The 26,105-nt window shown below is 48.8% G+C and overlaps 1 protein-coding gene across 2 annotated transcripts in view; it reads right to left on the bottom strand.

Annotated features, from left to right (window-relative positions):
• LOC143366756 (uncharacterized) overlaps positions 1-22,239 on the bottom strand; it is a 59,817-nt gene extending 37,578 nt beyond the window's left edge. Inside the window, exons 1-2 of one of the 2 annotated variants that reach the window (XR_013084806.1) lie at positions 22,097-22,239; positions 12,158-13,044 (exon numbers count right to left, since the gene is read on the bottom strand). The gene's annotated coding sequence lies outside the window, so the exon portion shown is untranslated. Of the gene's footprint in view, positions 1-12,157; positions 13,045-22,096 lie in introns of those variants that run through there. The other variant, XM_076808110.1, reaches the window with a different exon arrangement.
• Positions 22,240-26,105: the final 3,866 nt, after the last annotated feature.

The raw sequence follows: 26,105 nt of genomic DNA on the forward strand, positions 1-26,105 counted from the left end.
AGGGGCAGAGGAACTAAGAGGGTCGAGTGCAGGTATACATAATACTTCTGAGATCCTCGTGATCCAGGGACCTCCGAAATGAATCCAATGTCAGACAAAAGAAGCAAGCCGAAGCAAGAAACACTCGTTAAAAAAATATACACCACTTACATTGAAGAAGTGACTGTGGCGTAAGAGTGACTCGTAAGGACTTCACACCCCCAACAAAAGCAGCCATTTCACACGCTTGCAGAGGATACTCGTGTTCCTTTAACGAACGGGGTTATTGCTCGTACCCATAAAAAGGAAGATCGTTCCCGTCAAGCGGCACGAGTTCCCGTAAGTCACCATTTCCTGTCAGTCTCCACCAGCTGTCGAGGGTCGGAGGGGCTGGCGGAGGTGGAAAGTTCGGTACAGAAGAGACGGAAGTAAAGCGGCAACAACGGATAGGTTGCTACCGAGAGACAGGGAGAGGGTGGTGAAAGCAGGGGCGGAGAGGTCTCAGAGGAAGGCGAGAACGGAGGTTTAAGTAGGATTCTTACGTCAGTCGGATTCCACTTGAAGTAGCAAAGAGAAAAGGTTGAATGGGAATCGGGCGCATCAGGGGGAACGGCAGAAGGGTGGCTCAGATCCGACGGGCGGTTAGAGGAAGAGCAAACAAATCGATGTGCAAGCGCATTTCTTGATTTTCATCCCTAGGCCCCCTTTCATCGCTGCCCGCTGCGCAACACCCGTTCCTCCCCCTTGGCACAATCGAAGCGTCTTAAGTCGGCCCCATAATGCGTTCTTATTGCAGATTTTCTGGAACGAGGGATCGCCCGTGGTAAGATCCGCGATTGCGTTATTACGTCGCATGGGTGCTCGTTAAAGAGTTCTTCGTCGTGTCTGATAGCTCCAAGAGAACAGCGGCGATTGTTCGGTGGAGGAGAAGTATTGCCTTGCAAATGCGTTTTAATGAGAGCAGAGACGTGACAGGGGACGCCACAGGGAATTCGAAACTATAAGTATATGCTGCGAAATAAGATCCAGGGGAATTCTGAGGTCCGATATGAGTTTTCGAAGGGCTCTTGGAAATGGATCTGTTGCTAAACGTAACTTGTAAATCCTTCTGGAAGGTCCACGCGCACCGAGAGCACGGGACTACTAATGCAGATCCTTTGAACAGTTTCCTGGATTTTGCATATGCTCAGAAGAAGAACCTGTTGCATATGACATACAGATATGCAAGGTATGCAACGGAGTAACATTCTCCAGGCCTGACCCTAACTTGCGAGACGTTGAAATTGGTGAATGGCTCCACTTGAAACCCGTAATAATAACCACTCCACTTAAGAATGTGAACGATGTCAGGAATGTACAAGAATACAAGTAACAGCCTCGCTCTTCCTCTTCTGCTAATCTCTCCTCCGTACCACTTCCTAAATCTTGCTTCTAGGATCAGGCTCCAAAGATTACCATCGATCGCTGACGAACGACTTTCCGTTCATTAAAAATCCCCCATTTCCGCACTGTATTAAACAGCAGAAAATGTTCGAGTAGCGTGAGTGTTTGAACAATCATTCGCTCCCCCCAAAGAAAGCGTAGTTTTTCAATGGTAAAAGGCAATGGCGGACGCTTGGCAGAAGGAATTGGCTCTAATTAAGAGTAAACGACGACAGCTTGATATGTTTACACAGGGGGCTGGTTTTTAAACGCGACCCGCTTTGCCGGGTGAGCGCTGTTTAAACGATAACTCGATTAAAAGAGCCGAACTGTCTGAACCGAACAACGGCATTTAATTAACAAAAGTGCTCAACGAGAGAGCTGGTACCCGCCACCTCAGTTCTGCCGGCCTACCCCTCGGACGAGTGGGAGTTTCCCTTCGAATTCACCCGTAGCTCCCACCCCGCTGCACCCCCGTCTCCTTATCCTGCCTTTTCTCTTCCTTTCCACCGACTGGCCGGAGAATAATTGCGGGAATATAGTACCACCGAGTAGTCCCACTAGATTTCCCTTCTCGCAGCCTCTTCGCCTTTTATTATTTCCGTTCTGTTTCCATTCCGTTCCCGCCATTCAACTTACCAGCCAGCTCGAACGTCGGATATTCGCACGCCAATTGCGGAATATCGAAAATATTCTAGCCTCTGGCCGTTAATGCGACGTCTGTATCGATTACCATCCTCCTTCTCTCTCTCTCTCCCTCTCTCTCTCTCTCTCTCTCTGTCGCTCCTCTCTCTCTCTATCTTCCCTTCCCTCTAGTTTCTACAAATACATGATCTTCGGTGGAGAGCCGACTAGACGTTGCTCGAATCGATTCGTGGTAATTGGAAGCGCAGCAGCCGTTTCTCCCTTTTTCCCCACAGCGGGGGCTTGTTTGAAAATAGATGAATTTCGTGGACGTTGGCGCGACGGCCTCGGGAAAAGGGACAAAAAAGACCGTCACAAAGGTTCGTTTCCTTTTTGCCCGGGGAACGGTCGCTCTCAAATTGTTCGGAAATTAAACTCTCAACTGTTTGCGCTTCGGGAGGTGTTAAAATTCCTCGGCGGAGAGGGCGAAAGGCAGATTCAGCGATATAGACGCGTGGCGGAGGGGGCTGCCGGAGCGTTTGAGACACTGACAAATCGCGCTCGGCGCTGCTTTAGAGGTTTAATTCCATCGACGAGTAATTCGGGAACAATGTTCACGGAAGGGATCACCTTTCCGTAAAGTCACTTTACTCGGAATTTATAATCCAGGCTTTATTTACGCAGGACTTGGTTTAAGGATATTAAAAGAACAATTTGAGATTACGTGACTTTGTTTTTATTCCGAGATAGACAACCACGCTTCGCGTTACGTATTCCTCCCCATCCTTCAGCCATCCCCGAAGATTATGAATATGAAAGCATCCCCGGTGCACTCCCGATTAGCCAGGTGTTGCTCGGCTAAGCGTCGTAGGGCTGTTCTCGGCCAATTACTCTTCCCTCGCGGTTCGCGTTTCCTTATAGCCGCGTTAAAAGTCTCCTCCACTCCTCGCGGCACCTTCTCTCGCCGACAATCTTCTCTTTTTCACAAACGATAACGGCGCGCAATCTCGGCCGACACTTTGTCATGCGGGCCTCGAGCATCCAGGGAGATACGATGATCCTTAGACAGAGTCGAGATAAATCTCGCGGTAGCACCAAGGCTCCCACGAGCTGTCCAGAGGCCTGTTCTTTCTTTCTTCGTCGTTAACGGAGGGAAAACACGTTTCACTCTACCCCACGCGCTTCCAAACTGGTACTCAACGTTCCCCTGCCTCGCAGTCCGCGCGTGGCATACATTTCCCGAGAACCGTTCGGGAACGGTTAATTCAGAATTCCCCTGGCTCGAAGCAGAGCAAAATGGCTGAAGGGAAGATGAGCGCCGCCCAATTTGGTCTTCCCCAGTGACGTCCACCGTCACGTAGAATTTCCACTCATAACGGGGAGGGGGTAATTTTATTCCGCCTAAACAGAATTACTAGCTCGGGAATATGGGAAAAGCGTGGCACCGTACGTTGCGGCGAGGACAGAGGCCTATGCGGTTCGTTGGACGTATCGACCTGCATCAGGCGGCCGGAAGAGGAAGTGAAAAAGCCGTTTCATGCTGGCAACGCGCGCCCCATCGCCGAAAACGCAAAATCCATTTCAACTCATCTAACAAACTTTTGTAGGTTGAGGGCTACAAGTGTTTTACGCCGAAGTTGGTTAGTACGCGGACAAGTAGTGCGCGACGGGGCTGCGGGAGGGAATGATGGCGCGCGGGATAATTAGCGCACGGGAGTTCACTATTCGGGAGATATGAAGGGTAAATCGCGCCTGGAATTCCCGGGCTTTCTGATAATTAAACATTCGCTCGGTCAGACTGCAGATAAACGGAGGCATCGATTTGTAACTTTCGGAAACGATCCGCAGGGAGCTGCACGCGGTGGCATTAGACAAGTGCTTAAGTACTATCGAGCTGTGTGCAACTCCAAATGCACACACTCATTGGGTCAGGCAACTATTGTGCTTCTACTTAGCGACAGTGGCGCCCTTCAGGGCTCTAATCGGTAAACGGTGTAATCGGTAACATGGTAGACTCTCCGGTGCCGTCGCAGCGAGCCGCATTTCAGCATTTCAACGTTAAGGATTTCCCTGGACACCGGTACCGATGGCATCACTGTAATCGGCCTCTTCTTCACAGGTATGGTCGGTCAAAACTTCGGTGTTCCGTGAACCATAACAATAACTCTAACAACAGCAAACCACTATGTAACACTCGGTATCGAGTCTACTCGTCACTCTGACTCTCGTTAGCCGTACCAGCGTCAGCAATGCTTTCAATTATCTTTTCTAGTGTACCCTATGGCTCCAATTACACAGTACAACAAATTTTGACATTTTTCGGACTTGTAACATTTAATAGCCGTTTCTTATAGGTTCTCGTGCCCTGGAAACGAATCCGCAACCCGTTTGTCGCCTTCCGAATAACTATTACCGTTTCGGCACAAAAGATGCTCAAAGTTGAAAATTTGTAGTTTTTTTAAAATTCGTTTTCAGGGCACGAAAACCTATAAGAAACGGCTATTAAATGTTCGAAGTCCAGATCGCTGTTGTACTGTGTTATCGGTTCTACTTCCATGTAACACCGCGCAACTATTATCATCAATATCACAGGCACAAAGCAGAAAATGTGTTAATCACCAGTCATCAGAGACCGGCGCGGATTCAAAAATAGATGAATAATGTGCTGAGACAGTCGGGCACTTGAATTCACCGTCACTATCGTCGTGCCCTGGAAACGTCTTGGAACGTACAAACCGATGCTTCAGAGGCTGAAACCAATGTCGTCGGGCAAACTGGGTCAGTACCGACACCTTGAAAGCATTTAAACTTGGTCCTAACAAGGTCCCCGGGGATCTATCGCGCAGCGCCTGCCCCCAGCACGGAATATCTGTACGTATTCTGGCCGAAGTAGAAACTTTGGCCAGGATGGATACCGGATACCTCGACGACAGAACGATGTTTCCAACTGATTGTAAACTAATATCCCGTTCGATTCCAGAAGGGCGTGCACTGTATTGATAGGAGGTAACGGAGCTGCCGTGATCTAATTTTAACGCCAGCTTCACTGGACACGATGAGATACAGAGTCTGGGAAACGTATGGGGCGTTTCCGCGCGTTTAAAGCCGATCCCCTGCTCTATGGACCCGGAAAATGGAGGGAAACATAAGCGCACTGACGTGGGAGTGTCCCCCAGGATATTTTCGAAGTGCAGTTATCAGAATGTCCACATATGGAACAAAAAATATCAAACTCCATGGGGATGTTTCTTGCTGAAACCTGCCCGCGATACAAGGCTAAAAGAAACATGCTTCAAAGTTCCCCTCTGCAGTTTCACCACAACCTTTCAGCGAAGCAAATGGGAACGGAACCTCGTTCGCCCATCCAAAGCTAAGGGACGTCTGGCTAAAGGGACCAATGTACTCAAATATCCCTCCACCGAAATAATTTATCAGCAACCAGATTCTGAACTACCCCCTGAGGAAGAAGGTATCCACTCCATCCATCAGGAGAAAAGGAACGCTCCTTTCCGTCTTCCAATATTGTCCATTTTGTGTTGTCAACGGTTGTAACGACGAAGAATTTCAATGGAAATGGAAGCAAAGAGAAAAGGTGCAGAATGCAAGTGAAAGAATAATAATAATCGGTGTAAGCCGATTCCCTCGGACAACTGGTTAACGAGTGGAGCATTTAATTAACTCGTCATTGTTCTCCGTTGCTCGTCGCCGGTCCAACCGGTCGAAGAAATTCTCGCGCTCCCTCATCCCCTTTGGCGCGGCCCGTTCTTACGACGGAAAGTTGGCACTCGACGGGGCTCGTGGAATCGCCCGTGCCTTCGCGGCGTTTAGTCGCGGGTCCAGGCTTAGTTCGCCAGCCCACTCGAACTGAACAATCTCGACGGGAGCTTGAGCAGCCCGATTGCCAGGCGGGCCAGCATTCATCGAAAGAGGAGCGAAACTTGTTAACTCTGCCCAGATCGACCGCTACTCGAACTTTCGACCAGCCACTGTGGCGTTCCCCCGTGAACTCGCGCGGCAATTACCGCCAGCCGAGTATATTTTTCGCTGGCAAATTTCTGCCAGGCTGGAGACCGGGGAACTACTCGCGGGAGGCTGCTTGGCCAATGGCCGCTCGAGCTACTGGGACGTTAATAATTGGCGTTGACTGGTCGATGGCAGGCAAGGCCAGCGACCTGCACTCCTGCCCCCTTTACAATCAAGTGATGGTGGTTCTTGTAAGGGCTGAGGCCGTTGAATTCGATAAGCTAGCCGGAGAGTGTGTGTTACCATGGAACGTAGCATTTCTTTTTATTAGGAGAGGAGGCAACAGGCCACAGTAGTATTACCCAGCGCCTGCACCGCCATAGCTGTGCAGGTTCAGAGCCTGTTTGTCAGAGGATCCGCAGCGTAAGTTGTGTCCCTTTAGAAGGATATTTTAACGTCGCGATGCAGACGAAATGAGGAATATTCTTCTAAAAGGACAGGGCTTGCAAGTAGAAGCCTTTAGTGGCAGCAATCTAGCCAATGAAGGCCACCAAAAACATCTGTTCAAAGACCACTTTGACATCGCGTTGATTATAACTTCCATAATCTACCTACTTCCATTTCGTCATTAGTGGTGAATAACTCACGGTTTACTAGCACGATGGTCCAGAGCAGGTATTGGATCGCATCGTTGCGAGGCTAGATCGAAGCCGAAAGTAATTAAAATTCTCTCGAGGTCGAACGTGGCTAGGATGCTTTTAAATGGTATTCACACGGCGTCGTGTGAACCCCTCTTTTTTTGCCCCTGTTCCCCTGTCTCTCGTTTACCCTGCTCTCTATTCCAGGGAACGTATAAACCTCGAATTTTTCTTCCTCTTCTTACCTTTTCTCTTGCTCCTTCTTTTAACGACGGCGTCTAGCACGCGATCTTCTGCGTTTAATAACACACCCGCGCACACACATGCGCGCGCGGTCCTCGTGCTTGCGTGCTTGCGTAGTGTGTGCGGCTTGTACGGCAGCATCGTGGAGGCTATTAATTCGATTGCCAATCGATTCAGCCCTGCTTCGTTGTGCGAGCGGCACACGTCCAGCTCGGGTGGATTTTTCATTTACCGATACTACTTGCTGGCAGTGGTGCAGCTACATAATTAATCGTCCCCCGGTGGGAAGGCACGCGATAGGTCTTCTTCGTCCGGAAGAAAACGCGTGTCGGGATGCTCGGTCGTGATTTTCACGTCACGACGCATCGATCGTGCCGTTAATTAAACCTTCTTCTGTTGCCGACGCGAGCCGGAGCGCTGGAAATTGTAGTCGAACAATTAAGGAGAGAAAGAAAGGTGTACCTATCGCGGACAACTTTCTCTGAATTATCACTCGACACCAAAATAATTCTCTCTTGTATCGTACGGACCATCCAACTCTCTGATACGAGCGAAATTTCTCTGCGAGATCTGTATCTACATATTTTTTCGAATATATATGTATAGCCGGAGCTTCCCAGCGACCCGAGTACACGGGGCTCTGTGATAAAAACAGAGGCAGCCAGTTTTTATTTATAGAACTGTATGAAAAATATCAGTCGTTAATGTTACAGAAGGGAATACGTTCGGCGCGGTAGCTGCGCCACGTTTTGCAGCGGGCACCGGCGCACCATGCTACTTACTTAATGGGTTGTGTGTTAAGCGAACGTGCCTTCTGTCCGGCGCAAAACCGAATCCGCTCTTCGGGATAATAAATCACCGGAATCCGCGGGCTGCGGCCACTACTTGCCCGTTGCTCGCCAGAACGGATGGCGTCCTTTAATAAACGGAGCAAAGCTAACGCAACGGGAAGGCAAATGATAACGTTCCCTGCGATTCGTGCGCCATCCCATCCCCAAGCCATCGCTGCATCTCGAATAGCAATACGTAAAATCGTCCCTTCGTTATGCACCCAGTCCGGAAGATTAATTACTCTTTCATAATTGGCAAAGCCTTCGTTAAGAAACACAGCGGAAGCGTGAATTAATGTTCCTTCCTCTTTGCAGAGATTCGAAATAAAATTCGTTTGTCGCGCCCTGCTTTCGTCGTTTTTGCTTGTCGTGCTCCCACTCGTAATTTCTAACAAGGCTGAACGATGAATAAGATAAAGGACCCGCCCTCGACAGTTTAAGCGATTGCATGACACGAACAAGCAGCGCGCCGTTCCGAAATGAAAAAGAAAATTTAATCTCATCAAAGTTCGAACGGCTGCGCGAGCATCCCTCGAGCGGTGGACAGGAAAGTTCGCAGCTTTAATTATTAAGAACGTCGCTCGGATAAGCATCGTCAAATATCCGTGCGCGATTCTTTCAGTCGCGTTTCGCCCAGCCGTCCCGGAAGTTTCCTTCCGCGTGAACGTTTCCGCGAACTTCCATAATCAGATGGGAAACTTGCCGGAGTTAAAACGAACGAACGAAAGGACGGACGAGTTTCTTGTCGAACTCTCTTTATCGTCGTGGAAAACCGACTCGTGGATTCCCCTCCTACCAACCCCCGACCACCCCCCCCCCTATTTTCCCGTCGAATACTTTCACGTTTCCAATACACGCGGAAACTAACGTCGAGCAACGAAACGCATGCATACTTCATCCGAGCCGCTTTGAAGTTAGATTACGCGCTTTGCTCGCGGCAAGGTTGGCCCGTTTGATCCAGCGTGCCTCGCGAAATTGCCGCTAATATACAAAAGAGCCAGCGACGATTCGCGGTAACCGTTTCGAAAGCTTCTCGCGGCCACCGAAACTGGCCCTTGTTTCAGACTTCCCACCCAATGATAGTTCATTGCGAATTGAATGGTGCGTTCGTAATGGTTCGGTTGTGAACATTTCTCCGCGGGAGAAATTTAGCGTCCACTGTGCCGCAATAGGAAGGAATGAAAGTGCATGGTGACGTGAGCCTTTGGATGGTTAAGTTCGGCGGTATTAATGCAAGAAGCAAGTAAAGTGTGTGGAGAATAATTCAGCCAGGTGATGTGGGACAAGAGTTAAGTTTCACTGAAAATGGAAGTAAACTTTATTTGACCAGCATCGTCTCTGTTCTGACGAATCGTGAGGTAAGTTTCGGTAGCACATCAAAGTACTAGGATCCATCCTTCCCCTCAGGTGATCCTTAAATTCCATTTCGATCGAACGAGGCTCGCATAGAAGGCACCTGAAACTTCAAAACTCCTCAGCCCTAGCGCTTGGACATTTATTCGAACCCTTCAGCGATAGCCGCCGCTTTCTAGTTTCTACGCACGGCTTCCAGCTTAATTTTGTCAAACTTTAACGTGCTTGGTCATTAAAAATGATGCACGATTGTTCTTAACAAGTCAGGAAAATCGGTGTTTTGAATATAAACGCCTTTAAGTAGTTAGTAGCTACTTTGTAGTTGAGCTCTAAAGTGAACTCTGGCTATCGTCGGGCATCAAAGTCGCACGAACGCTTGAAAGTTATTATTAACAGGGAGAATATCGCGAACCGAAGAACAGAAACTTAAGCTTGAACAATTTATTGCGTTTCGAAAAATTGCAAGTGTTTATCAGTATCTTCAACCACCGTCGATTTTCTCTAACTACGTGCAGCAACGAGATCCCCGCATCTTCGTGACACGTTTCAGCCGCCCCGGGCGCTTTATCGCGGGCTCTAATAATTTTCAAGACGTTTGCCATTCCCGTTGCTCTAAGAAATCCGAAGAATGGATCAGACCTCGACAAACTTCGACAAATTGTTCACAACCGAGACGATGCTACAGCGCTCCACTGCCTCTAGAAAAAAAGGGAGATGAGATTAAAGGGGGAGAAGCTCGTGCAGTCTCGTGGAGAAATGAAGACTTAAATTCTGACGTTACCCCCGCTTCCAAGAACGAATTAGCCCTCGGGAGCTCGTCCCAGTCGACAGACTTTCCTCTCAACGGCCACCTTGACTACAGGCCTTTATCCTCCTTTCCTTTTTCTCTCCTCAAGGGAAACACGACGGGGTGGAGAGTAGGAACGTGACAGGGAGGAGCGTTTTACGCGTTCATTAGTCACACAGACCAGATTGAATCCCTCTCGAGTTTTCTTACGGGGCCGCGATCGTGAAACGTAGACGCCGCGGCAAGATTACGAGAGAGTCCCTACATCTCGAGATTTTCGCGAAGGGGGCCACCCCGAAAAGGAGGGAAAGTCCGATTGTTCCAGGCGGTTTTCCGTTCGTTAGGCTGGCCATGGTGGATCGAAACGATGACGGAGCTATCTCGAACAACGTTCAAAGACCATCTATTATCTGGGCAGGGTGTGCAACAGTCACGGGGGAAAATGAATGGCGGGCGATGGGGAGATAATTTGTCAGTTTAGAGATCTAATTTGTAGGCGATGCGACTTTATAAGCTGAGTTGATTTACGAGGACCATAGGCCTGCTCGTTGTGAATACCTCTGCCGCTGCTTCTCCATTCTAAGTATCTTCATCTCCATGAATCGTGGCAAAATATTCCTCAAGATCGAGTCGTACCAACATTTTTCTAACCCTAACCCGAGAACACACCATGGAACTTCTCCCGTTTTACCATACATCTCGCTGGAACACGAGACCGTGGCTCGAATGAAGTTCGAACGAACACTGTGGCGCGGGTTCGACAATTTTTTTTAATTAAATTCGTTACAGGCGTCGCGTTACCAGGCGCGGCGAATTTTTGCCCGCGTCACGACGCCCATAAATCACCGGCCGGACGCGTCGACGTGCGATTGTGAAAGCTTAAAATATGTATCGGCCGGCGCGGTACGTACATACACAGGCATCTTAAATTGTTCCATACGCAATGACGTCCCAACTGAATTCTCTGTCGGCCGGGGACCAACGGTATGATTTATTACCGGAGCGAACGGGCTCCTCGTAATTTATGCACGCTGCCCACCGCCGCCTGCGTCCTCTCATTCCACAATGCTGCTACTGCCGCTGCTGCTGTTGGCTGCAATTCCGCGGGAACGCGCGATGGGTCGCCACCAAGTTGCAAAACAACGACACCCGGCCACCCTGCCTCCTGTCGAAAGGAGTCATTCGCTTCCGATTTGTGGTTTCTCTGTGTCCGACCCCTCCCAGAGATCCCGTATTCCGTTAATTGATTCGCCCTCTAGTGCGGCATCTGCGCTTCGACCCGTGATTACTTCGGCATGCATCGCACAAACGCGACAGCTACAGCAGATTTCCGAATGTGAACAGCACCGGTATATTTGCCTGCTCGGTGTGCTTCAAGTACTCAAGTGCCTTATCAGTGTACAGGTCAGTTGGTCGAGCGGGAAGGTTCTGTTTGAGCTTCGATATGATTGGTGTGGAGTGGATTAAAACTCGAATTTTTTCGATTTTTCGGCGATTCATTTTTTTTTTTGTAAATTAAGGACACGAACGTTTTTTTTTACGGACATCACAGCAATACATTGCAGTATATTAGATTTACGCTAGTGTGCGGTGTATACGTATATTCATCGAAATTGACATCGAAAAAAAACGCTCGTGTGCCCTCAGCCTAAATGGAAAAGGCGTGAGTACATAGTATGCTAATTTGCAATATTTATGATGAAGCATAAAGTGGTTTTTAAAAATGCTACGGCCAATGTTACTAGAGTGCTTAAAGTGCAAGTTATTTTTTCACGATTTACACTGCATTATTACTGACCTCGATTCCCTGTATATTTATTTCCCTCTGTTTATTACTCCAAAGAGTGTAGGTGCCTGTCAAGATGTTAATATTGATCATGTTGCACGAATAAATGGTCGTCAGGGTGTTTTTACGCGTAAATAGAAGTGCTCGTTCATTTACGCTCAGTCCCTTCGTTCCCTGGATCCACCAGTGAATAAACCAGCAGACGCGTTTTTCATATTTAACCGGAGATATCGCGGAGTGCGAACGGTCGACTGATCGATGATCAAACATCGAATGCGGCAGCCCTACAAGTTGCAGGGTAAATATAAACAATCGTTTTATCGATGAGGTCATACAGACTCCGATTCGGGGGATCGTTTCGTCCCTCCTCATGTATGTTAAGCCGGGTCCACATTTGTAACGCACCTCGCTCTGTTACCGCGCCCTGTTACCTATCTGACCGGTCGTGTGACAATATGCAGCAACAGAACATCGTTAGGTACGTAACAGATCGCGCTAACAGAGCGGGTTGGGGTAACAAATGTGGACCCGGCTTTACAGATGATAGAATCCCTCAATTACTAAGCTGAGTAAAAGCTCGAATAAACATTCAACGATCTAAATCTAGATAACTACATTATAGAACAGCAATTAGCTACCCTTTTCGCACCACTTACGTCTGCTCCACTATCGATTCCATTCATTTACAATTTCCCTTAACCCTTAATGGCTTAGGCCAGATATAATCGTCACGCACATTTTGCGTTACACAACGCTCGAGTCGAACACACTCGGGCCAAGTACCGAGGTTCACTTGAAACTGTACAGGCAAAACAAGCAAGTGGAAGATTAGAATAAAATTCCCACCGACTATCCCTACTTCACAATTTCAAGTTCCTCGGGACGTGATTCGGCCGAAAATTCTGACCACCCTCTGTTAAGGATTACGAAGCGTTTTGTCCACGACGGAATCCTCTTTCCTAAATTAACTTCTTCGGTCGGTTGAACGAGCCCCGTCCCTGCCTAGGGGCCATTATCGTCGCAGATCCATCCCCCTTCAGCCCTGTCTGGACTCTCACACCCTTCTTTACGCCGACGGTCTTGGCAACAAGCTCGCCGTAAATTCGCCGGATAATTCTTCCACTCCAGCGTTACCCTACATAACGCGCGATTTATTATGGCTTTATAAACTGGTTGGTCTTCGGCGTCTCCTTGTTGCCGGCTCCCGCGAATCCGCCGTCGAGCGTCCTTTAAGAATCTGTTTGCTTGCCAAGTGCGAACTCGCGTTCTCTCCGCGGGATCCTCGGGGCCGGGGGCTGAGAGGCGCAATGATTCTCGGTGTAATGGAAGCCATTATCCATAGAGAGATAGACCATTCGTTATTAACTGCAGTCGGGGGGCTCTGCACCACGGCGCTCCGCGCTTTGCTCCGTAAACTCGCTGTAAATGGATGTAGAGCTCTACTATACCTCTGGAATTTTTATCAAATCCTGGGGACACGTATTTCGTAGAAGCACAAGGGGACGTCGAGGAAGTTCGATTAACACGCTGGCCATTTCGTCCATTCCCATCGTACCGTGCCACGATTCATCAGGAGTCACGGTGAATCCGCAATAGTTTCGTTACACCGAAGGCCAAAAAATTCCGCGTGCCTTTGCGCAGCAATGAAATGCTTTGAACCGGTCGAAAGCGACATTCCCCGCTGACGTCGCGTCGCGAATTAAATCGTGCAAAATCGTCGCGAATTCCCCGCCGCCGTATAAATTCCGTCCCGCCAAATAACAGGAGACATTAACGAAAATTTATCCACTCGCTCGCGCTCGGGCTAACTCATCGACGATTTAAGAGGATCGTTACGGTTCAACCGGCCGCTCCTCCCCCGCCACCGCGAAACAGACTACACGTAGTTTAAAACAAACGAACGCTCGCGATAAAGCCCGATGCTACGTTTCGTGGGGGGGTCGCAGCTTTCCGCTCGAAGGGTGGAAAAAGCCCCTATCCTTTTCCATCCTTAATTTCTACGGCCACCGGCAGCGCTCTCGTGTATTTATCTCGTTCACGGGATCCACGGTCAGATGGACGCGGGCATAGACAACGATGACCGTGGAAAAACGACCGTCGACGATATATTTTTGACACCGTCACCGGCGCTCACCGGGCCACCTACCAGTTGTATTACCGCGGTATCTCGTTTACACCCACCGACCCCTCGAAAAAGCACGCCGCTTCTTTCGCGCGGCTGTCACGAAATTTACCGCTGGCTCGGCAGGGATTAATTTCGCGTGTTCTCACCGCGCCACGGATTTTCAGGCCCGCCTGGCAGCAGACGGGAAGGGACGGGATGGCGTATCATTCGTCTCAACTGGGGCTAACTATTTGGAAGAATTTTTCGCGGGATGTTGAAGGTGTGACGTTCACGCCACGATACTTGTCAGTTGGGGATTGTAAGGACGATCGAACTGTGCATGCAGGGATCTGTAAATGTGAGACAATTCGACGGGCAGCTTACGCTGTACCCTACTAATAAGAATTATAAAGCTGGTCTTTCTAACTTCCCGATCGGAACAAAGTCATAAAGTCAGTACAGGTATTCAAACGAGCATAGAGTTTGAAAAAAAAATGAATGTACACGTCACTTACAATGGAGCTACGATAATGTAATATATTTATTATTAATAATTGTATTGGAACAGTTTCATCATAAAAAAGGGGCGTTTTTAATACTGGAAAAGAACCAGCCATATGATAGGCTATTAATGAGTAACTGCGATAAATACTTTTAATATGTAAATATGTTAGGACGTGCGCGTGGATCTGACAGGGTCGCTAATTGGGACATTTACCGTACATTAATCTTGCTCGCCGTCGCGGCATAATAACAGATGAATTGAAACTAAATACGTAGGTATACCACGAGGCCAGAAGAAAATGCTTTCGAGGGACCCAGCGTACCTCGAATCACCGACAGCGTTGGAGCATGTATAAGGTGTATTTCAGGTCGCGTTCTCGCATTCGGCAGCCATATAAAACGCAATTCTCTGACCCGCGGTCGTACGGACGCAATAATTCCTGGCTAAACGGCCCGCTAAATTTCATTAATACGCGGCAACACCGGTGTTGCACCGCTGAAATACACCATGACATAAATACACCTGCATCCACCGAGACAAGAACGCTCGTCCATGCGGAATGCACCCGTGAAAGTCAGGTTCATTTGCCAAGGTATCTGGGTTAATGCGAAATTAGGCGAACTGTACCGTCCATGCGGGTATAGCGCGTGTTTCGAGATTTGCGGATCACGGATTCGCGCCGCGCGAGACTCTAAACTTTGAGATCTTTCGTAATTCTGCAAATGGGGAGCGGTAGGTATACGCATACTGTTACCGTGACATGGAATGTGTATATACAACACTTTGCATCCAACATTTGCTTTTCGCTAGAAGTTACTGAAAGGGGTCAGAGAGGAAACCGAATGAAGCGTTCTCCCATACCTGCTGCGGCTAACTTTTTCCAATTGAAATTCGCGCGTAGAGGGATTAGAAAATGAAACTGCGGGCATAATAAATCATTCTGACTATAGGCATCCAGTGAGCAAGAAGCAATATTAGAAGCATCGTTTCAACGGCTAAGAACGAAGGGGATTGTTGTTACAGTCACTGGAACCTAGAACTTTTATACCGAAACCATACAAACGAAGCAGCTGCATACTTTCCGACTTTACGTAAACATTGCTGAAACATCAGGTAAGAATATACAACGTCGCGCTCCGCCGACATTCAGGGCGTAGCGAGATTCTAGTCAGGTTCGTTGTCCTGATTTGATTTGAAATGCAAATGACAGTAAAATGTCGGGTCCCTCATTAGTCAGGGAAGCAGTCTTTTTTTTTTTATTCCCCGTGACGCTTTGTCTGTTGCTCGCCGGTCGCATTTCGAAGCGGGGGAAAGTAGGATAAGTAGAGTTTCGAGTTTCGAGTTCTACAAACAATGAGATAGGGTCTCATTAAGGTCGATCAGTGAAAGCGAAATGTAAGGTGCACTACGTAGAGCTAGATATAATAAATAAAAATGTTTTGAAAGCCTCCGTAGTATCTGTGTCTTCCAAAATACACTGCCACAAACTGTAATTAACGAGATCGTGAAGCAGAAACAAGAGTATCTAAATTGCGCAGATCTCCTTCACCCGCTGATGGCCTCTTAATCAATTTCGTTTAGCGCCAATATTAAACGAAATTGCCACGGGCAGCCGCAAAAGCTGCCCAGCGGTTCCTACGACCCCATAAACGTCAACCAAACGTTCCTTCTCCGTGTCAGCGTTTCTCGACGCCATCGATCTTGACATTTCCTGGCCTCGAACGCGGCAGTTTAATTTTAACGGTCGACTTAATTAACGTCCGCGGCACTGAGGAAGCTGATCAAGATACCGCCACTCATGGACCCGTTCGCGTAATTCGATTTCACAATGAACCGCGGACGAGGGATTTGCGAACACGTTCCTCATTAGGCGATCTCCCAGGCGAGAAGATTCTCTTTGTGGGCATCCTTTTCTCCAGCCGTTCGACGATCCACGGGGACCAACACGCTGTGGAATTAATTCCTTTTTATATGCGCCCACCGGCGTCTCATTTTCTCACGAACTTCCCCGTGGAATATTACAAATGGATCCCCGATCGTGCCACCCTGTGAATCTCGTCGGGGGGTCCTTCCAAGGACACTCGAGGAGAGCCGGAGGAGGGATGGGAGGATCGCTTTTGTTCCAGTCCGAAATCCTATTTGGCTACGATCCCTTTAATCCGGACCGGAAAGGGATTAGGGGGATAATTTTGCCAAATCGGTCTTAATCAGCTTTTCATCCGCTACAAACCGACGAGGAACTCGCCGATCCGTCTAGCGTCAGACGCTAGACACGCTCCTAATAAAACGTTCCATTTCGTCAGTGGTTTCGCGCGTAATCGTTCCGCCTGCCTGCAGTGGCTGTATAAATGGACCGAGCTCGGGAACGGGGTTGCAACCGATGTCGAAACTTACCCGATTCGCGAACCGCCGTTCTGTTTGCGATAGAAAAGCGCGGCGGGTAGATCGAAGAGTCGGAGGGAATAAAGGTGGAGTTCTGGTGGTTAATTCTCATAAATTGTGACATTTCGGGGGATGATACATAAGCTGTTGCATCCTTCTTCCTAACTATTTCTACTTTACCCGATTGCGATCTGGGAAGGCGCTTGCTCAGAAAATCTGTCCCCGATGTTGCGTCCTCCACTTTCCTTTAAAGGAGTATCGATTCCCGACGGTACCATGCCCATTCTTCAGCAGTTCTGGCCAACTGGAAGGATCCAAGGTATTGCAAGCGATCCAGACCCCCAGGCTGTTACTGGAACCGAGCCGATTCTACGTTTCCACGAATAGCCCGCTCCGTGTGTCCACGGTGGACGAGCTGATCGTGATTAATCGCATTCCACCGGCGTTCCGGGCCTCCTCTGATTGACGACAGCGATTAATGCAGGTCGTCAGATCGCGTTCATGGTAAATCGTCGTGTTTCTCGACGAGGACGCGAGGAGGAGCGTGAGCATCCCCGAGACGCGGTGTTTGCCCGCTACTAGCAGGTCCTCCATGCGTCCTCATTAACGACCAGATGCTTGTTGACGTATCGTTCGCGCGTCAACGGCCCTGCTCACGTTCCACCCGCTTCCTGTCCGACGGATTCCCACCGAGGCTCCGACTCCTCCAACTTTGGCCACTCCGCTCTCCGTCTGTCTCGTTCCAGGCGTTTTAGGCGGTCGCCCGCGAACGGACCGACGTTCCTTTCGAAGAGGATCGGCTGGACAAACACTGGGCCGATGAATAATTCACCGAGTCCTGGCCCAGCTTTTAGGAAAAACAGGGATTACCGCCTCGCCGTTGGTTGATTCCTTTTTTGCCTCGTGAATTCATAGTTCGTTAGCCTCTGGTCAAACGAAACGCTGTGATGCGGCGCGCATCTATGACGGGGCTGTTGTTCGCAGAATTTCGAATAGGCGCTGCGAAATTGCATCGGATGCGGGAGAAATAATTCTTTTTTTATTTTTTTTTTATTTAGTCAGCGGATAATTATTTGCAACGTGCCGATTGGTAACTACAGGATTGCGTCGCTAACGTTATTTGTGATTTCATCCCCGTTTTATTCCAGGCTACCCAACCAGGCGAGCTAGGGAGAAACATTCTCGTATTAATGAATTGTCACGGGCAACTCGTGTCACCGGGCCTGCTTTTTCCATCGTTTCGATTACATTTCGACGAACGTGTCAATTATATTTGAGCACCGAAGTGCCTTCGTTCGCCGTGATCGGAGAAAGGCCGTGGTTTCCCCCGCGCCTATACATAGATAGTTGTTTCCAAATCCCATCGACATCGCTCTGGAGGACTGCAGATTTTTAATGGCGAACCTGTCGGCGAGGCACGCGTGAATCTCGTTAACGTACGAGCGGCGACATCATCGCTTTTCGGAAATTCGTTATTTCCAGGGGTCGTCTGTCGGCGCCACGCGCGAAAGGATATTACTGCGCCGCGAGGGCCCGAGCTTTGCCGGGCGGAAATATTTTCGCGATCACGCGGCGTGTCGCTTTCACATCAGGCAAACCCCACCATTCAGTATGATTAACAACACGACCACAGATATTGGAATTATTTTTTTCTACGCATTCGTTCCCCCGCGTTTTATGCCGTTGCATTCGATGGAAATTAAATTCTCGTAATGCTCCGAGGCTTCCTTTGGCTATTGACGCCTCGTGAGCTCTGAACCTTCATGTTCGACGCGTCCCAGATTAAAAACATCAGAAACACCTAATCTGTACCAACCGAACACCTTCATCGTTTTTCTTTAACATTTCCCCAGAAACATTGACAAAAATCAACCAATAAATAGTCCCTTCGCTTTCCTAAGCTCCCTGAAATACATAGCGAGAATCGACGGTGCCCTGGTCACTGCAACGAGCTCTAGATAAAGCCATTCCCAGGACAGTAGGCTGTTACTTTACTCGAAATCAATAGGTCGCGCGTGTGTACACACGCGGGGCAGGCGATGGGTCGGAGGGTGAGCAAAAAAAAAATGAAGTGCGCGAAAACAAAAACAAAGAAAATGGACCAGCTGGATGCGGCCCGTTATCGGTCTCTCGCCCGTTGCCTGTCCTGGATGGCCGCTTTTAATCCGTTAAATGCCATTTCCTTGTACACGTCAGCTGGCGGACCAATGAGCTTCGGAGCCACCGAATGTCCGCCACTTCTCCTGCCATTCACTGCCGGGGGCTAGGCACCCTGGAGTGCTCTCTTAGCCCTTCGGTCGGGATTCCATCGGGATTCCCCCGTGTGCGTGTACACAGCCGAGCGTGTACCGTGCGATCCTGCCGTTACTCGCGTCGATACGACACCGGAAGCGTGCTCCCCCAGCGGGGAAATGGTGGAATCGCACCGTGATCCGGGCGCGAAATTCGCACTTGGCGATTTTTTTTGGAGCCTCAGACCGTTCATCCCCGAAAAAAAGGGATGGGACGAGAACAGGAAAGTGGCCCGGGTGCTCGCGTGTACACGCGAGTACACGCAAGTTCGCTCGAGTCGCTCGTGGAAGTTTCGACAACGACAATAACGCTCCGCCAGGCAAAAGAGGACCTGCCACCCCTAAAGATCCGATAATACGCGGCTCCGCGCGTATCTCGTTAAAGCTCTCAGCGCGTGTCACTACGGGGGAAAAACGGAATCGACACAGGGAACCGTGAAACACGTCGCTGTTGTTGCTAGTCTGATGTCGCCGCGTAATCAAATTCCTCCCCGCCTTCTGTTGCTCGCGTTTCCTCTGCTTTCGCCCGATGCTAGCAAGCTTTAAACAGAGTCGTCGTTCTTCGTTCGAACTCGTCTTGCTGCGCCGATTGCGCGGGCAAGTGCCTGCGATCAATCTTTCGAACAGGTTGAACGCGACGGGATAATCACCTCGGGTTAAATTAACGTTTGTGGCGGTGGCGTGCGGGGCTCCGCCGTGTTATCGACAGCTAAGCGACAGCGCAGTTAATAGCAACGAGCATTTAGAAGTCATCAATGTACAACGCGACGCTCGTCGAATCATATCTGACGAGTGAAAAAATGAACTTAAGACCTTTCCCCCGGAAACGTCCCACCGCGTTCGTGTTGCGATTCATACTACAAAGGGGATTAGTTGCGCGGAGCAACGTCGAGCAGAAGTGATAATAATGAAGATTAAAGAGCCGGGAAAAAGCTTCCGCGAGGGTCTCTCGCGACACTTGCGAACTCGCATTCTCGACCTAATAGAGGAACTGCAGCTTACCCAGCGGCTTAACGACACTACTCCTTGCACATTTGCCAATGCTGCAAACGTTAATGAAGTCGCGAACTTTGTTAGCAACGCTACTTAAGCAATCCCATAGTAAATAGAAATAAATAGAAATGAGACGGTTTATACTGACTGAGTTAATTCAAGGATTCGAGTACATCCAGGATTCTTTATTTACCGTCGCGAATATGTCCCCCAAGGTTTAGCATCAAACTGTATAGGGACAGCGGTAAATAAAAGTCATAGGAAGAATAAGAGAAGAATAGGAAATGGAGTGGTTGATCACCTTGAATTACGAGGAACGGAGCCTAGCTCGCTCTGCCGCGATGCATCTGATGTTCATTACGGAATGTCGGAGCAGCGCTGATTCACGGGGCAGAGGTGCTGATGACAAGGCCCGAACCGTATAACGCGGGACAATATTTTCTAGTTTATCCCGCGGCTTGACTCGTGTCCCGGAAAAGCTTCGATGCCCGTTCGTTACCGTTCGCGACGACCAACTGTTCATTGCTGACCGCGAGATATCGAGGCATCACGGCCGGCCGGTCAGGGAGAAAGGGGTGCGACGGAATGACGAGGGCATGTACCTCGGAAGGAAGAGTGGGAAAGGTTGGAAAAATGTTCGAGCGATCCGAGAGCCCGGTACTAGACGATTCCCGATTCTATTGTGCCCGGAAATTCGATGCTAGTACAATGGATACTATAATTAACGAGGGGCCACGAGTGAACACCGAATCACCTTGCTGGTGATTTTACGAAAGAAGAGGCGGCATATTTTGTAAAAGCACGATGTTCATCTACTTTCTTGCTTCGACGACAACTTGCATTGTGTTAGTAAACTCGGTATAAAAAAGTGTTCTAATATATGAATATGTAAACACTTCACTTACTACTTATGCTTATTTCCAAGCAACGTCTTGTTTCTTCTGTATTTTTTATTGCATAACAAACGAAATTCTTAATTAGTTATTACCTTAAAATATTACCGTTTCGTATGTATACCGTTGCATTTTATATATAAAAAATATTGGCATTTCTCGATAGTTTCGTATCTTTGCGCTTGGTTCCGAACTTATTACCAGAGGTCGAGCAGAAGTAATTTAACGAAATAACGAAGGCAACAGTGACTTGCGCCTTAATAAAGTTCCATTAATCGCGACACAATAATTCCTATAGTTTTCTAATTGCCTCTGTAAACTGTCGTTTCTAGGCTGATAACCTAATCGCGACTCCGCGCAATGGATAGTCGCATGACATAACGTTACGTACGAGATAGAGTAGAGAATATTCTTTATAGCGCGGTCGCCGAACGTGTTTCCTACTTTTTCCCGGATCGATCACGCCATGATCGTGCAATTTCCCTCCCCGACCTCGTGGAGCGTTTAATAACCTTCGTGCAGTCGAATGACGTGCGTTTAGCAACGTCAGACCGCGGCGATTAGCTATCGGGAACCGATTGGCCGATGACATTGCGCAAGAGGAAGTATTTCCGTAAGGTGAGAGCGCGGAGGCAGCGAGCAGGGAGGATGGGTTGCATGTCTTGGAACGTGAGTGCCAGGTGGTACCGCCTGAGTCAACAGGGACCTCGGGGCCTTCTTAATTATCCAGCTACCCAGCACGAGACACAACATGCGAATCGCCGCGCTGGCCCGGCAGTACCGAGTCTCGCTCGGGGGACGCACGATGAACTTGCAGAAGAATCCTGTTCGTGACAGAGCCTCCCATGAATCGTTTGTTCGCCTGGCTAGACACGATTAATATTCCTGGGACGACAGAAACGTCGTTACTTCTACAGGGCGTACCATAGAATGTAATATCACACGAACGTAGCTCGCCCAGCGTGATATTATGTAATTCGAAACTCGGAAGTGCTGGGAAAAGGGAGGGGGAGGTCCAGAACATGCAGTGTCATCGACAAGTCTCTAGCGATTCAGACACCCCAGTTGACCCTTCCGAGATATCCTGATTTTCTTATCACCTAGGGCTTATGCAATTTAGAGAGTAATGAATTTATATTTTTCAATACGTGAGGACTAGGCTCTTCCGAAGCTTCGTAGCTAATCCGACTAAACCGGGAAGAACTAGGTATGAAATGTGAAAATATCGTTCGTACATAGTTAAAGAACGATTCCCCGTTGCTCGACGCGAAACACGAGAGATATGGTCTATAAGTGTATCTACTCGTGTTCTCCAATCATTTTCGTCGTTCCGTGTGAGTCACGCAGCTGGCAGTACCGTCCTATTGCTCTATCATTCTTATTGCGACTGATAACTAATCCGGTAAACTCTGAAGAACGGGGCTACAAGTTCGCGTTTAAAGTAAGGTAGGAAGCGCGACGCTCGATAAGCAATCTTAAGTTGGTATAGTATACACGTGTGTACTGGCGATGGAGTTTTGAGTAAACCAACGCTGATAATCTTTACGACTTCTGTACAAGGTGTTGGGAAAGCATTACCGTGTTCGGTAAATATTTGAAGGCTGAAAACATGAACGAGGAACGCTGACAGTTGTTCATGCCTCTCGACTAATTGTAAATAGGGGCAATCATCCGCAGTCTCTGATAAATTTTCCAACAACTCAGCCGTCGTGCAGTATCAAATCGTGGCTCCATATATCATTAGAATTTTAAAAGACCTGGCGACTTTTTCACTCGTAAACAGCATAAACCCCTTCCAAGTTCTGAAGTCACGCGAAGAGACTGAATTGCATGGCACATTTTCAACTTTGCACCAATGCTCGAGGCTTTTCTAAACGAGACAACGATCCTGTCGATTGAAACTTCGAAATGGAGCGAATCCACCCCCCGGCGTTACCAACCAGCCGCTCCTTGTTGCGGATTCACGAGGTGGCGCGACGCAATCATCTCCTCGCGGCGTAGAGGGGAGCTCGTATGCGGCCCGTGTACGGACACGCTTCACGGTACACAGGTACCCGTGCAATTTCTTCGACGAGATGGAAGAGATCGATGGCACTTTGGCAAGCTGGCAGAGCGGCCCTGTGCGACCGTGCAAGACGAGCGCGGGCCATCCCTCGCATATCTATCGCGAGCAGACACACGGCCCGGCCGCGTCCTCCGCGCGGAATCCAACCAGCTGTCTAGCAACGCCGTCGAGCGAAAAGGGAGCCCAGCGATCGCGTCAGCTTGGCTACACTAGCAAATGTTTGTCCGCTGGGAGGATTCGCTTCTTCCGCTTGTTCGAGCGTGCGCACACGCGTACGACTTGCCGGGGAAAGTCACGCTGACTTATGAGCCGCTTCTACTACTTAGAATTAGGTTTGAATCGCTGCCTACGACCTACGAGTGTCAGAAGAGCGTCGCGACCTTTGGCTATCTGTTTTACCAGAAGCAAACTTTATCTGGTCACGAGACAATTCCAGCTAGAAAGCGGTAAGGAATAGCTGAGAGCTTGTACAGGCTTTTATCTGCAACACGTCTCTGCAGCCGCTTCTACTACTTAGAATTAGGTTTGAATCGCTGCCTACGACCTACGAGTGTCAGAAGAGCATCGCGACCTTTGGCTATCTGCTTTACCAAAAGCAAACTTTATCTGGTCACGAGACAATTCGAGCTGGATCGGGTAAGGAATAGCTGAGAGTTTGTACAGGCTTTTATCTGCAACACGTGCTCATTACGTATCGTCACTGAACAAATTGACGAATTGAGTGCGTCACTCGGTGTCATCAACGTTTGAAGGAATGGGTTACACCACTCAAACGCTCGATGCAGTTGTTACTACATATTGCCAGATGAGCAGAAGAACGACTACCCACAAGCTGAAATGTCACAGGAGCAAGGGGAATCATCCGCTCGCTGCAACCTTATCCCCTCCAAGAAGTCCTACTTTTCGGTTCTTAGCAGCTGTCCATATCCGCGGGCTGTCGTGATTTGTTTCGTTCGCGTTCTGCGGACGATTCCCCTTGCCCCTGTGACATTTCAGCTTGTGGGTAGTCGTTCTTCTTCTCATCCGGCAATAGTACTTATTCTTGGAGATAAGTGCCTATCGACGGCAGATTTCGAAGAATTCGATCTGTTCTTGTTGCCTCATCGTTTACCTGCGAACACTTTGTTTATGGGTTAAAAGCTTTATGTACGGACAGACAACGGGTGAAACGATACATAAGTTCAGCACTCGTTATCTGGAACTAAGTAAACAGCTTCTGCTCGTCGAACGTCGTAAACCACCCGCCATTCGACGTCGGCGGGGAAAATAGCGGGGCAATAGAAACTAGCAGTCGTTCCGTGGAATCCAATTTTGGCCTGCGCGGAAAAGCTGTCGGTTTTTCTACCAACACGTTGGAAATTGAATTCCCAGGCGTTGGCGCGGGGCGGGCAATTATCGAGCGATTTAACGGGGGAGAGACAGTATCCCCGCGAGGGCGGTTAAGAAACTTGGTAAAACTGGACGCGGAAAGCTGTTTCGCCTCGTGTCACGCTGCGACAGGACACGCCGTGGGATTTCACTTTCCCGCACGTCAGCTCGCGAGGCAAAACCGCAGGTCCGCGGGAAAACAGGCGCGAAGGAAAGTACCCGGGGAGAAGAAGGGGAGAAACTCGTCCCCCCAGCGGCGCTCGGATAAAATCGGATGGATGTTTTTCGCCCAGCACGCTCCGCTGGCGACACCGCCGCCGCGACGCGCTCTTACTTTCTATCGGAGCGCGCTGTTTTAACCGAAAACGGTTTCACTTTTGCCTATCGCCGTGCAAATTGACCGTGACCCGGCCACCAGCAGCCCCGCCAGGCGACGTCCGCTCTATCAAAATCAATTTTCACGGTTTACCGCGCCCGCGATGGCGTAACGGGCATCCGCGTCGAGGCGTCGGCTAACTGCAACTAAAAAACCACGAACGATCTGGCACGTGTCGCGGTTTAGCGAGTAATCAGAGGGTAGGAGGATAAGCGGTTGCTCTATATTGGTTCCTATAGCCTGGGCAGCACAACTCGGCGCAATATATCGAATTTTATCTCCCTCTTAAGCACGCTAATCTATTTCAGCTCGAAAGAGTGGGAAGGATGAAGCAGCAGTTCTTCGGTGCTAACTCGTCACGTCGTGTTGATTCGATGTTTTCCACGTGCAGAGTTATGTAGCCATGCTACTGCTTTGGCGAAACATTCGAATCCCTGATGTTACATTACTCGCCTACACGTACCCAGTACCTGGCTACGTAATGTCGGAGAAGACGATAGTTGGATTGCATAACTTCACGATCCGAAACGTAACGAATTATGACTGCAGACTATTGCCGACATAGTTGGCGCTACACCCTTCTAAATCTGACCGTGGTGACGAAAGATGGAGATTATTTGTATCTCTGTGTGACGATATAAACGCTGGTTATTTAGCCTCTTACTGCGAACACGCGTGATGCAACAGTGGGTGATATATTTGAGACATTGAGAGTGGAAACGGACTAACCCACATTTTTTGCAAAAGCACACATAGTAGGACATGTTATATTATTCCAGGACACTCGAGACGTTCCTAAGCTAAGCCGTTCGCGAGTTAACCGCGACTTCACGAAATTATCAAAAATTTAAACGCTTCGTCGCGATTATTTATTATGGTAACTCAAAGCAACGACACCACGCCAAGTAGCAAAACCGATTTAGTTGCTTGCGAATAAAGACTTAGTCTTTGAAGTTAAACAAAACATTGTGTAGTTCACCCGGTGGTTTTTCATCCTTTGATCACTCCCGAGTCCACGATAACGCCTGATTCCGTACCGAGCCATCGCGTAGGGCAGAAGACAATAATGTATTCCAATAGACTGTACTAATCATATAAAATAGGAAAAATTAATTTTGTTTCAATGTGGATTAGTTAATTCTGCTCTCAATGCCCCATTTCTCAAACACGAGGAAGGAACGATTCTGTCTTTCTCAACGAAGCATCTCCATTATCTTGTTGCCTGCCCATAGAAACTGAAAAGCAACTTCGTTATCAATCACATGCGTGACCAAAATTAATAACTCAAACGGAATAAAATAGCCTTTTTAGCCCCGAAATAATCAGCACCTATCCTATCGCGGGCGCGATCGAGAAGCCGTTAGTCATAACAACACTTATTTAAGAAAAAAAATTCCTGACATTACAAAAGCATTTATATTCGAGCTTCAGCATTATGACTCAGCAATAACGCGTACAAGTGTACTGCCACTGATAGCGCGCCACTACAACTATCAGACTGCG

The sequence above is a fragment of the Andrena cerasifolii genome, chromosome 3 (assembly GCF_050908995.1).
Source record: "Andrena cerasifolii isolate SP2316 chromosome 3, iyAndCera1_principal, whole genome shotgun sequence".
Classification (NCBI taxonomy): domain Eukaryota; kingdom Metazoa; phylum Arthropoda; class Insecta; order Hymenoptera; family Andrenidae; genus Andrena; species Andrena cerasifolii.